At 35.8% G+C, this 13,826-nt stretch overlaps 1 pseudogene; it reads left to right on the top strand.

Moving 5' to 3' along the window:
- The first annotated feature begins 12,219 nt into the window (after positions 1-12,219).
- On the top strand, positions 12,220-12,338 carry LOC112484124 (annotated as a pseudogene).
- Positions 12,339-13,826: the final 1,488 nt, after the last annotated feature.

Below are 13,826 nucleotides of genomic sequence, written 5' to 3' on the forward strand. Positions count from 1 at the left end.
AAGAAGAGATGAAATACTGCCATTTGCAACAACATGGATGGACCTCAAGATAATCATGCTAAGCGAAATAAGCCAGACAGTAAAAGTTGAAAATCACATGATATCACTTATATGTGAGATATAAACCTAAGAGCAACAAATGAACAGGACAAACAAACAGAGACTCATGGACATGGACTATAGTCCAGTGGTTACCAGAGAGTAGGGATTAGGGGATGAGGGGAAGTTAGATGGTTAAAGGAGTTCAAATATTTAGGAGTAGGGCAGGATGAAGTGGGTAAAGGGGATCAAGTATATGGGAGCTGAAGGAAACTGGACTTTCAGTGGTAAACACACAATAGAATATACAGATGTCAAATTATGATGTACAGCTGAAAATTATATAATTGTATTAACCAAAGTTACCCCAATAAACTTAATAAAAATAAAAAAAATAATAAAGACAAGAACCACAGCTCATAAAAATTGATCCTATTGAAGATAAAGCATCACTGAAAGCACGTTGCAATTCTATAGACAAAAGATAATATAGGTCTAGTCAAGAAGGTAGATACTGTGCACACCTCCTCCCACGACCACACAGATACTGTAATAAAACTACTGATCTACCATTACTGGGAGTTGCCTGAGGTCTGGCTGAACAGAAGCGCTACAAATAGGGACAAACATAAAAGATCACCTTGAACCAAAGGGAGAGGCAGAGATGCATGACGTCCCAGTCCCACAACTATGTGATCAAAAATCTTGGCTGCAGAACTCTCTCCCCTACCTGAAGAGTGAGGGGTCATGGCACGACCCTCGGCTCTCCAGCCCAGGGTTCCAGTGCAGGGAAGAGAAGTCCCCACAACTTTTGGCTATGAAAACCAGCAGAGTTTGTGGCTGAGTGAGACAGAGGGCTGTGAGAGCTGCAGGCATTTCTCTTAAAGGGCCTGTGCCCAGACAAATTCACAGACAAATTCATTCTGAGCTTCAGTGCTGGCATGGCAGTTCAAGGAGAGCCAGGGAGCTATGGGGAGGAACTGAGTTGTCAGGCTTTAGGGTGAGGGCTTGTGGGGTGGCTTTTTCCCAGACAGAGGTGCTGGCAGCATCCATTGTTTCTTTGTTGAGCCATTCCCCCTTACAGTATGCAGACACAGGCGACCGCCATGTCTGAATCACCCTCAGCCTGGATAATACAGGTCACCCCACCCAGGGGATTCCCTGAGACTCCACCTCTCCCAACTTGTGGGACCACCCAAGCCACTTCCAGTGATTTATTCCATACAAATTGCTCTTGCTGCAGACATTCCTAAAATCTCACAAAGGCTCACAAAACCCAAAGAAGCAGCATCTGACTTCGGCATGCCCTGTACCTCTTGTTGAGTGGCCCCCAACCTCGCACTAGCAGCAGTGGACCTTGTTTCCTGGCTTTGACTCTTGAGGCACTTATAAGCCCAGCACAAGTTGTAGCAATCTATGAACTTCTTGGTGACTCTTACCAGGTGTCCCCTGAGGTGCACAGAATGTGGCCAAACTTGGCCTGCAGCTGAACCCTTCCCAAGAGGTTCTTGGACCAGCACAAACAGTGGCTTGCTTTGACCAGTGCCAAAGCTGGAGCACCACTTAGGGCTGAATCTGAATAGGACACACCCAAAGGGCAAACTGAGCAGGCACCAGAGCCCTGCTGAAGTGAATCTTGCTCCATAGGGTCAGCTCCTCACTGGCCTTTCCTCAAAACAAATCAGTCCAAGGGTCAATCCCTCCCAATGGTTTGAAAGCATCAACTATAACAGGAGGGCTTACATAACCCACATAAGGAACATAGTTTGAGCACCTCACTCAAGTAACCAGAAAAGACTGCACTACTGAGCCCCACAGAATACCAACTACATAAAACCACTCTACTAAGATGGAGAGACGGGAGCACTATCTAATACATAGAAACAGACACAGAGAAGAAGCCAAAATAAAGAGAAAAAGAAACATGTTCCACATGAAAGAACAAAACAAAGCTCCAGAAAAAGAACACAACAAAATGGAGACAAGCAATTTACTACACACTCAGTTCAAAACATTGGTTATAAGGATGCTCAATGAACTTAGAGGAAGAGTAGATGAACTCAGTGAGAACTTTAACAAAGAGATAGAAAACATAAAAATGGAGATGGAAAACATAAAATGAAACCAGTCAGAAATGAAGAATACATTATCTGAGATGAAGTGTACATAGAGGGAATCAACAGAGTGGATGAAGCAGAAGATTGAATCAGCAATTTAGAGGATGTGGTAGTGAAAGATAACCAATCATAACAATAACAAGTAAAAAAAGAATTTTAAAAATGACGATCTTTTATGTAGCCTCTGGGACAACATCAAGCATAACAATATTCACATCTCAGGGGTACCAGAAGGAGAAGAGGGAGAGCAAGGAACTGAAAACCTATTTCAAGAAATAATGGAAAAATTCCCTAACCTGGTGAAAGAAATAGACATGCAACCCCAGGAAGTTCAGAGTCCAAAACAAGATGAACCCAAAGAGGCCCACACCAATATACATCATTATTAAAATGCCAAATTTAAATACAAAGAGATAATCTTAAAAGCATCAAGGGAGAAGTAATTTGTTACCTACAAGGGAGTTCCCATAAGACTGTCAGCCGATTTCTCAACAGAAACTATGTAGGCCAGAAGTGATTGGCACAAAATATTCAAAATGATGAAAAGCCATGACCTATAACCAAGATTACTCTACCTAGTTATCATTTACAATTAAAGAACAGATAAAGAGCTTCCCAGACCAAAAAAAAGAAAAAAAAGAAAAAACTAAACTAAAGGAGTTCATCACCATCAAGCTAGTATTATGGAAAATGTTGGAGGGATTTATTTAAGAAGAATAAAAAATATATGTATCAAAATATGAATAAAAGTGGAAATAACTACATATCTATTAATAAGTACTTCGAATGAAAAAGAATTATGGATGTGAATAATTCCCCTGAGATGTGAATATTGTTATGCTTGATGTTGTCCCAGAGGCTCCAATCAAAAGATAAGGAGGCTAAATGAATAAAAAAACAAGATCCTTACATAGGCTGCCTACAAGAGACTCACTTCAGAGTAAAAAACACATGCAGACGGAAAGTAAAGATATGAAAAAAATCATTTCATAATGGATCTAGAGGGTATTGTGCTGAGTGGAGTAAGTCAGGCAGAGAAACAAATGCCATATGATTTTACGTACATGTGGAATCTAAAGAACACAATAAATAAATAAAAAAACAGAAACAAACTCATAGATACCGAGAACATTGTGAGGGTTACTAGATGTGAGTGGGGTTGGGAGTCATTGGAAAAGGGGAAAGGAATTAAGAAGCAGAACCTCGTAGTTACAAAATAATCATGGAGATATAAAGCATAGCATAAGGAATATAGTCAATGATATTGCCATAATTATGTACAATGTCAGAGATAAACAAGACGTATTGGGGTGATCACTTCATAAATTATATAAATGTCTAATCACTATATTGTATATGTGATACTAATATAATATTTTATGCCAACTATAATTGAAAAATTAAAAAAATATATTAAAAAAATAATAATCTCTAAAAATGGTTTGTGCTCAATGTCTCAGGGAGAAAACTTAATGTAGTGAATAGAAAAAAGAGATAGCCACCAAAAGAATGATGGCAGAATGGGACACCCAATCCAGTTGACAATAGCACTCTTGTTACTCTTAAATGTAGCAAGAGGCCTTTCATCCCACCCCTTCTAAACCAGAGCCATCCCTGTTTACCAAGAAAGTGACTGCTTACTCACACAAAATTTTCAATGTGGGTTGTCACTAGCAATCAGAAAAAATTTCCATTCAAATACCACCACATCACTGCAGCTCTTCAAACAGACAAATATAAACAATCTTCAATGTTGGAAAGGATGTGAAAAAATGTATTCACACGGATGGTAGGAATGAAAATAGGCACAAACCATTAGAAAATGGTTTGTTAGTTACTGCAAAATATTAAAACGGGCCTTTACATCAGCCCAGCAAATCCACTTCAGCCTATATATACCTCTATGTACATTTAGAGTCATATGAAAGATGGTTATTGTAGATTTCATTATAGAGTCATATGAAAGAGGGTTATTGTAGATTTCATTGTAATAACCTTACTGCTCATCACTTGGAGAATAGTTAAACATTACAGCATATTCAAGCAACGAAATATTATGCAGACATTTAAAAATTAGGTGTATTAAATGCAGAGATATGGAAATAGTTCTCTGATTTATTGTTGAGATTTAACAAGTTACAGTACGGTGTTTAGAACATAATATCAAATTTATTTTTTTAACTAAATTTTTTATTTTATTTTGATTATTTTTTATTTTTTAATACCAGTTGGCATTCAATATTATTTTATATTAGTTTCAGATGTATAGAATAGTGGTTAAACATTTATATAACTTATGAAGTGATCCCCCAGATAAGTCTCATTCTCACCTGGCACCATACATAGTTATTACAATATTGACTATGTTCCCTATGCTGTACTTCACATTCTCATAACTATTTTTTATCTACCAATTTGTACTTCTTAATCCCTTCATCTTCTTTACTCAGCCACCCAAACTCCTCCCATATGGCAACCATCAGTTTCTTCTCTTATGTATTTCTATTTTGTTTGTTTGTTTTGTTCTTTAGATTCCATAGATAAGTGAGATCATATGGTACTTGTCTTTCTCTGTCTGACTTATTTCATTTAGCATAATACCCTCTGATTCATCCATGTTGCAACAAATGGTAAGATTTCATTCTATTTTTTGTCCAAGAAATATTCCATTCTATATATATATATATATCACCTCTTTTTTAGTCCAATCATCTATTGATATTCACTTAGGTTGCCTCCATATCTTGGCTATTGTAAAGAATGCTGCAGTGTACATAGGGGTGTACATATCTTCTTGATATAGTGTTTTGGATTTTTTTTTCAGATAAATACCCAGAAGTGGAATGCTGGGTCATAAGGTAGTTCTATTTTTAATTTTTTGAGGAATCTCCATATTGTTTTCCAGAGTGGTTATACCAATTTACAATCTTACCAATAGTGCACAAGATTTTGCTTTTATCTACATCCTCACCAACACTTGTGTTTTGATTTATTGATTGGTAGTCATTCTGACAGGTGCAAAGTGATATTTTATGTTGCAGTCTTTTAAAAAAAATCATAACACAAGGCAAACTCGCCAAGGTAGGGAGACATAACAAATCTTCCTAAAACATAAAAGCAAACACAAGTAACTAAAATTAGAAAACAAGGAAACATGTCACAAATGAAACAACAGGAGAATACAAAAAAAAAAAAGTGCTAAACGAAATGGAGGCAAGCAACCTACCAGAGACAGAGTTCAAAACTCTGGTTATAAGGATGGTCAATAAACTTAGGGAGAGAATAGATGATCTTGGTGAGGACTTCAACAGAGAGATAGCAAGAATAAAAAAGGACATAGAATCCATTAAAAAAAAAGCAGTCAGAAATGAAGAATATGATAACTGGAATGAAGAATACACTAAAAGGAACCAATAGTAGATTAGATGAAGCAGGGGATGGAATTAGCGAGTTGGAAGACAAGGTAGCAGAAAACACCCAATTGGAATAGGAAAAAAGATAAAAGATTCAAACAACACTGAGAAACGTTTAAGAGACTTGAAGGACAACATCAAATGTACCAATATACACAACATAAGGGTACCAGAAGAAGAGAGAGAGCAAAGGATTGAGAACCTATTTAAAAAAGTAATAATGGAAAACTTCACTAACCTAGTGAAAGGTACATATATACAAGCCCAGGAAGCACAGAGTCCCAAACAAGAGGAATCCAAACAGACCTACACCAAGAATCATTATGATTAAAATGCCAAAGGTTAAGACAAAGAAAGAATCTTAAAAGCAGCAAGAAAAAGGCAGCTAGTGACTTACAAGGGTACTTCCATAGGAATGTCAGCTGACTTTTAACAGAAATTTACAGATCAGAAGGGACTGGCATGAAATATTCAAAGTGATGAAAAAAGAAAAATCTACAACCATGTTTACTCTAACCAGCAAGACTATCAGTTAAAATTGAAGTTAGATAAAGAGATTCCCAGACAAGAAAAAGCAAGGAATTCATCACCAACAAGCCAGAATTAAAAGAACTGTTAAGGGTACTTCTGTAAAAGAAAAAGGGGGAAAAACCCCGTAAACACGATTAACAAAACAGTAATAACTATGTACCTATTAACAATCACTTTAAATGTAAATGGATTAAATACTAGAATCAAAAGACATAGGATAGCTGAATGGAAAGAAAACAAGACCTATGCATATGCTGTCTACCAGAGACTCACTTCAGATCAAATGACACACACAGACTAAAAGTGAAGAGGTGGAAAATATATTCTATGCAAATAGAAATGAAAAAAAAAACACAAAAACCTGGGGTAGCAAAACTTATATCAGACAAAGTAGACTTCAAAACAAAGGTTATAATAAGAGACAAAAAGAGGGCATGGCATTGCAATAAAGAGATCAATACAGGAAGACATAACCTTAGTGAACATATACACACTCAACATAGGAGCACCTGGATAGATAAAGCAATTATCAACCAACATAAAGGGAGAGATTGATAGTAATACATGCATAGTAGGAGACTTTAAAACCCCACTGAAATCAATAAACAGGTCTTCCAGACAGAAAATCAACCAAGAAAGAGCAGCCTAAAATGGCACACAAAACCAGTTGGATTTAATTGATATTTTTAGAGTGTTTCGCCCAGAATCAGCAGAATATACATTCTTTTTATGTGTACATGGTATATTTTTCAGGCCAGACCACATGTTAGTACACAAAACAAGTCTCAATAAATTTAATAGAAGTGAAATTATATCAAGCATCTTTTCTGACCACAATGGTGTGAAACTAGAAATCAACTACAAGAAAAAAAAAAACTGGAAAATTCACAAACACATGGAAGCTAAATAACATGCTATTAAACAATGAATGGATTATCAATGAGATCAAGGAAGAAAACAAAAGATACCTGGAGACAAATGAAAATGAAAACACAATGACTAAAATCTATGGAGCACAGAGAAATCAGTACTATGAGGGAAATTCATAACAATAAAGGTCTACCTAGAAAAAGAACAGAAACAAAGCCCAAAGTGAGAAGGAAGGAAATAATAAAGATCAAAGTGTAAATAAATGAAATTGAGTCTAGAAAAATACAAAAGATCAGAGAAATCAAGAGCTGGTTCTTTGAAAGGATAAACAAAATTAATAAACCTTTATCTCTAAGCATCAAGACAAAAAGAGAAAGATCCCGAACACAAAAATGAAAGAGCAGCAGTAACTATGAACTCTACAGAAATACAAAGAATTATAAAAAATTTTATAAGCAATTATATGCCACGAAATTGAAAAATCTGGAATAATAGATACATTTCTAGAAATATAGAAACTCCCAAGACCGAGTCAAGAAGAAACAGCATATTCGAACTGACGGATTACCAGAAATGAAATCAAATAGTAATCAAAAAACTTCCAAAACACAAAAGTCATGGATTGAATGGCTTCATAGGTGAATTTTATCAAATATTCAAAAAAGAATCAACACCTATTCGATCTGTTCCAAAAATTTAAGCCTCCCTAATTCTTTTTACACGGCCCACATTACTCTGATTTCAAAACCAGACAAAGATAGTACAAAAAAAAAATACTATAACATGGTGTACCTAATGAATATTGATGTAAAAATCATCAACAAAATATTAGCAAACTGAATTTAGCAATATATTAAAACTATCATATACCATGATCAAGTGTGATTTATTCCTGGGATGCAAGGTTGGTTCAATATCCACAAATCAATTAATGTGATATACCACATTAACAAATTGAAAGATAAAAATCATATGATCATATCAATAGATATAGAAGAAGCATTAAAAAAAAACACAACATCCATTCATAATAAAAGCTCACAGTAAAGTGGAAATAAACAAGACATACCTCAACATAATAAAGGCCACATAGGCAAACCTGTAGCTAACATCACATTCAATGTGGAAAAGCTAAAATGTTTTTCTTAAGATCGGAAACAAGACAAGGATGCACACTTTCACCATTTCTATTCAACACAGTATTAGAAGTCCTAGCCACAGCAATCAGAGAAGAGAAAGAAAAGGCATCCAAATTAGAAATAAGTAAAACTCATTATTTGCAGATGACATGATACTATATATAAAGAACCCTAACAATTCCACACACATGAAAAAAATGTTAGAACTTAAAAATGAATCTGTAAAGTAGCAGGATAAAAATTAACATTCAGAAGTCAGTTGCATTTTTATATACCAATGATAAACAATAAGAAAGAGAAATTAAGAAAGCAATCCCATTTATAATTGCCTCGAAAACAGTAAAATACCTGGGAATCAAATTAGCCAAAATACCTGGGAATCAAAATACTTGTTGTTGGAAAATCATTTCACTGAAAAAAGAAATTGAAGAAGATACAAATAAATGGAAGCATACACCATGCTCATGGGTATGAAAAATGAACATCATTAAAATGGCCATATTACCTGAAGCAATCTATAGATTCAATGCAATCTTTATCAAAATACCAATGACATTTTTCAGAGAGATTGAACAAATAATCCTAAAATTTATATGGAACCATAAAAGATACCGAATAGCCACAGTAATCTTGAGAGCATAGAACACTGTTGGAGGTATCACGTTACCTGATATCAAACTATACTGCAAGTCTATAGTAATCAAAACAGCATGATAATGGCATTAAAAACAGAAACATGGATCAGTGGAATAGAATAGAGAGCCCATAAATAAACCCACTGTCATTTAATCTATGACAAATGAGGCAAGAAAATACAGTGGGGTAAAGACAGTGTCTTCAATAAATGGAATTTGGAAAATCAGACAGATACATGCCAAAAATGAAACTAGTCCTTTTTACACAACATACAAGAATAAACTAAAAAAGGATTAAAGACTTAAATGTAAGACCCAAAGTCATAAATCTTCCAGAAGAAAATGTAGGCAGTAAATGGGACTACCAATGGGACAACAACAAACTAAAAAGCTTTTGTACAGCAAAGGAAACCATCAACAAAATGAAAACAACCTACTGAATGGGAGAAGATATTCATCCATGATACATCGATAATGGGTTAATATCCAAAATTTATAAGACCTCATATAACTCAACAACAAAAGCAAACAAACAATCGAATTAAAAAATAGAAGACTTGAGAGGACATATAGATGCCCAGTAGACATATGAAAAGATGCTCAATGTCACTAATCATCAGAGAAATGCAAATTAAAACCATGAGGTATTACCTTACACCTGTCAGATTGACTATCATTAATCAATTAATTAAAAAACAACAAGTGTTGGAAAGGATGTGGAGAAAAGGAAACCTTCCTACGCTGTTGGTAGGAGTGCAAATTGATACATCACTGTGGAAAACAGCTTGGATGTTTTTTTAAAAAATAAAAATAGAACTTTCTGTTGACTAGCAATTGCACTTCTGGATATTTATCCAAGGAAAACCAAAATACTAGTTTGTAAAGATCTCTGCACCCCTATGTTCATGGCAGCATTATTCACAATACCAAAGATATGGAAACAACCTAAGTGTCCACCAATAGGTGATTAGGTAAAGAAGAGGTGGTACATATACACAATGTAATATTACTCAGCCATAAGAAAATGAAGTCTTAACATTTTCAATGACAGAGTATAATGCTGAATGAAATAAGTCAAGTAGAGAAAGACAAATATATGATTTCACTTATATGTGAAATCTAAGGAACACAAAACCAAACTATCTAAACAGACTCACAGATACAGGAAACAAACTGGTGATTGTCAGAGGGGGGGCTGGGTGAAAAAGGTGAAGAGATGAAGAAATACAAATGAGTAGCTTCAAAACAGTCATGTGGATGTAGAATACAGCATAGAGAATATTATTGTTATCAATATTAAGGTTATATTATTGATAACAATAATAAGGCTGTTTGTAGTACCAGATGGGTGCTAGAGTAATCAGAGGGATCATTTCATTAATTATATAAATGCGTAGCCATTGTACTATATATCTGAAATGAATATAAAATAATAAAAAAATATTTACACAAAAATATCATAAAATAAAACAAATATATGTGATAGAATGGCTCAGTCACTTCTAATCTATACTAGGTGTGCATTTTCTCAGAGTTTTCAGATAATAATGATGATAGTAGCTAACATTTATTAAAGACTCATTTTGTGCCAGGGAATGTTTAAGTGCTTTACATATTTATTAGCTGATATAATATTCACAAGATCCTTATGAGGTTGTTTAGGGGTGCTGTAACAAAAATGCTATATACTGGTTGTCTTATAAACAATAGAAATTTTATTCTCACAGTTCTGGAGGCTGAGAAGTCCAAAATGAAGTCACCAGAAGATTCATTGTAGGGTGAGGGCCTGTTTTCTGGTTCATAGATGGCTGTCTTCTTGCTGTGCCCTGCGTACAAAGTGACGGAGTTCTCCAGGGTCTCTATGAGGGCATTAATCCCTTTCATGAACTCTCCACCCTCATGACCTAATTACTTCCCAAAGGCTTCACCTCCAAATACCATCACACTGGGATTAGAATTTTAATAAATTAATTGGGGAGATGTCTATAGCAGAAGTACAAACTATTATAATACCTATTTTATAGATCATAAAATTGAGGGTAGAGAGGTTAGAAAATTAATTAAATCTCAACCATCTTGTAAGCAATGAAGCTGGCATTTGAAGCCAGAGAACCTGGTTTTAGTGCCAGCATGCTTAAGCAGTATTCCACATTGTCACTCACAGTCTATGCTCTCAGAGAGTTTAGAGATTGGTTGGGGAGATGCACATTCTCTATCTCTTTTTGTTTCTCTGTCTCTCTGCCTCCCTATCTCTCTGTCTCTATCTCTCTGTCACACACACTCATATACACACACATTCAGATATAGACATACAAAAGCACAATAGAAAAGAGTGTTACAAAGAATGAATGCTACAGAAGCATCTAGAAGAAAGTGCTTGTTGTAGGCACAATGACTCAGAGACCAGTACTTCGATGGACCTATACCCCACTTTCTCACTTGATTCTTTTGTGTCCAAGAATATGTTTAGTGGAGGCAGCTGGTAGGGCTACTTTAACAGCTTGTGACTAAAGAATATAACAAAGCCTAGAAATCTACCCAGACCCCTGTACATATGTTAATTCCCAGGGTTGTGCTTGGGCATTGCAGCAGCACTGAACCCATCCATGATAATTAATGTAGTTCTGTTGGCCTATGCTGCAAGGAAAGCATATGCAGACTAAGTCAGGAGAGCCATTGTTGTATTCTGTGTTTCAATCTCATCTCATTAATATAGAGTAACTCTAATCTAAGGTTATATGAAACATCACAGCTAGAAGGACCTTTCAATGCTCTCTCTTCACTCTCTTTAGAGTAAAACCCAGAAAACTGAATTAACTTATCAAGGTCACACTGCTATTTCGGTGGGTGAAATACATATATGGCAGGGTGTTACTTGCCTTTGAGGTAAAACATGTCACCTGGCTAAAGGAGTCCCTTTGCCTTGTGATTGAGATAAAGGATTTAGGGATTTTCACACAGAGTCTTTTTCCCCTTCACCTTTTTCTAAACACACACATACACACACACATACATGTACACCAATTTTACTTCCTGATGCTTTTTGTTTGCATGTTTCTCCATTATCTCATAACTTTCATATAAAGTACTGGTGAAATTTGGTCAGCTTTTCCTTTCTGAACATGTGTAGAAAGGAAAAAAAAATATTTAATTTGGCCAGACAGCTTTTCAAAGGTTATCATTTAATTGGCCAGATGATGAATAATTGGACTCTCAATAAAATCTTGAGAATGGACCCCAGTTTTCAGAGATGGCATTTCACATGCTTACTTGGATGACAGTGAGTTAGTACCTCTGTGACGTGATCAATTATATAGGGCCAAGGATAGGGTTATATAACAGACCTACCTGCAGGAAAAAAATCTCATAAAACAACTAGGTGGGAAAATGTGCTGTGCAATTGCATAATAATCTTGTTAAAAACAAAATGCCTTATTAATTTTAATAAAAACACTCGGAAAAAATTATGAGTCTTGTCTATGGCCATGCCACCCTGAACATGCCCGATCTCGTCTGATCTCGGAAGCTAAGCAGAGTTGGGCCTGGTTAGTACTTGAATGGGAGACCGCCTAGGAAGACCAGGTACTGTAGGTGTAAAAAAAAAAAAAAAATTACGAGTCTTCAGTCTGTCTAATCAATTGCAGGACTCCATAATAAAAGCAAAGATGATTTTTCACCACTAATAAGCACAAAATTAATCTTCAAAAGCAACATATTTTATTGTACCTCTTCTTGGCTCTTCAATTCTCTAATTCATAATTTTTTTCCCTTAGTTGTGTGGAGATGCAGTGAGGAAGAACAGAGCAGGACTCATAGGTGTCTATAGCTTTCTGAACTGTGTATCACGGGGCTGTTTTTAAAGTCCTTCTCAGTTCAATACAAACATCACTTAATTTGAAAGTTAATTTGTGAGTTGAGTCATGTGTGATAGAAACACACAAAAAGCTGTGTCAGAGAAGAACCTTGATTCAACTCTGTCCTAGAAAAGCTCTGACACTTGACAAAACAGCTATATTCATGCTTGTTTCTAGGCCCAACCATGCCCATTATTCCTTAATCATCTTCTGGGATATTTCATACCAGCCTGCACATAAAATCTGGTGCTTAAACTTCCTTTCTTATTCCAATCCAAACATTTAAACAATATCTTGTTTATTCTTTCTTTATGATGACATGAGCTTCTGCCTTTAGCCATTTCTTTGATTTTAAAGATTTCTTAAAAGATGATTTGTCCCAGTTAGCATTTCTTAGCACTCCCCCATAGTTCTTTCCTTCCAATATAGATTCAGATATTTCTCTTCAGTGTTACTTTAATACACTTTGCTTTATTTATCATTGTCTACTTACATAGCTTTCTTACTCCATTCATAGAACACTCAAGGATAGAGATCAGGTATGTTATGGGTCTGTAACTGTATCAGGCAGCTCTGTTCTGTTCTTGGCACAGAGAAAGGGCTCAGTCAATATTTCTGGAATCTAGCTAAATGCTGTGGTTTACCTGATATTGTGATGTGAGAAGTGCAGTAGTTAATCAGATAAATGTCCATATTAGAGTGAATTTTGAGAACTAGCAGTATTTAAATAGCCTAAAGGCAAGAAATATGGAGGCTGTGAGTTGCAGCAGCACTGCAAACAGAGACAAAGAGCTTGAATCTGTGACCTGGACATGTTTGCCTTCAGTTTGTGTCCTTGGAGCTAACTACTGCCTGGATTATTTCTTCAGAGAGGTGTCTTCATTGAGTCATATTTATAACTTATTTCTCCAAGTTGAATTTGATTTCATAGGTGGTTTACCTAGTGCAGGGACTTGCAGTAACATTCAGAGAACACTCTGTGCCCATGGTGAGCACCAAGATGCACCTGTCTCGATTGATACACCTGCTCATTTGCTGAGCAGGGAGACAGATGGTTCCAGGTCAGGACCTTCTCGCATTATTATGAAGAAATAAATAGTTTTGTTTCAGTAGCAACTCCAGTGGTCAAAGTGATGTTAAATAACGAAGGCTTTTCTAAGATGAAGAATGCCAGTGCAAATAGAGAAGAGGGACACGAGTGTGTGTGTGTGTGTGTGTGTGTGTGTGC

Source organism: Pteropus alecto, unplaced genomic scaffold (assembly GCF_000325575.1).
Source record: "Pteropus alecto unplaced genomic scaffold, ASM32557v1 scaffold207, whole genome shotgun sequence".
NCBI lineage: Eukaryota > Metazoa > Chordata > Mammalia > Chiroptera > Pteropodidae > Pteropus > Pteropus alecto.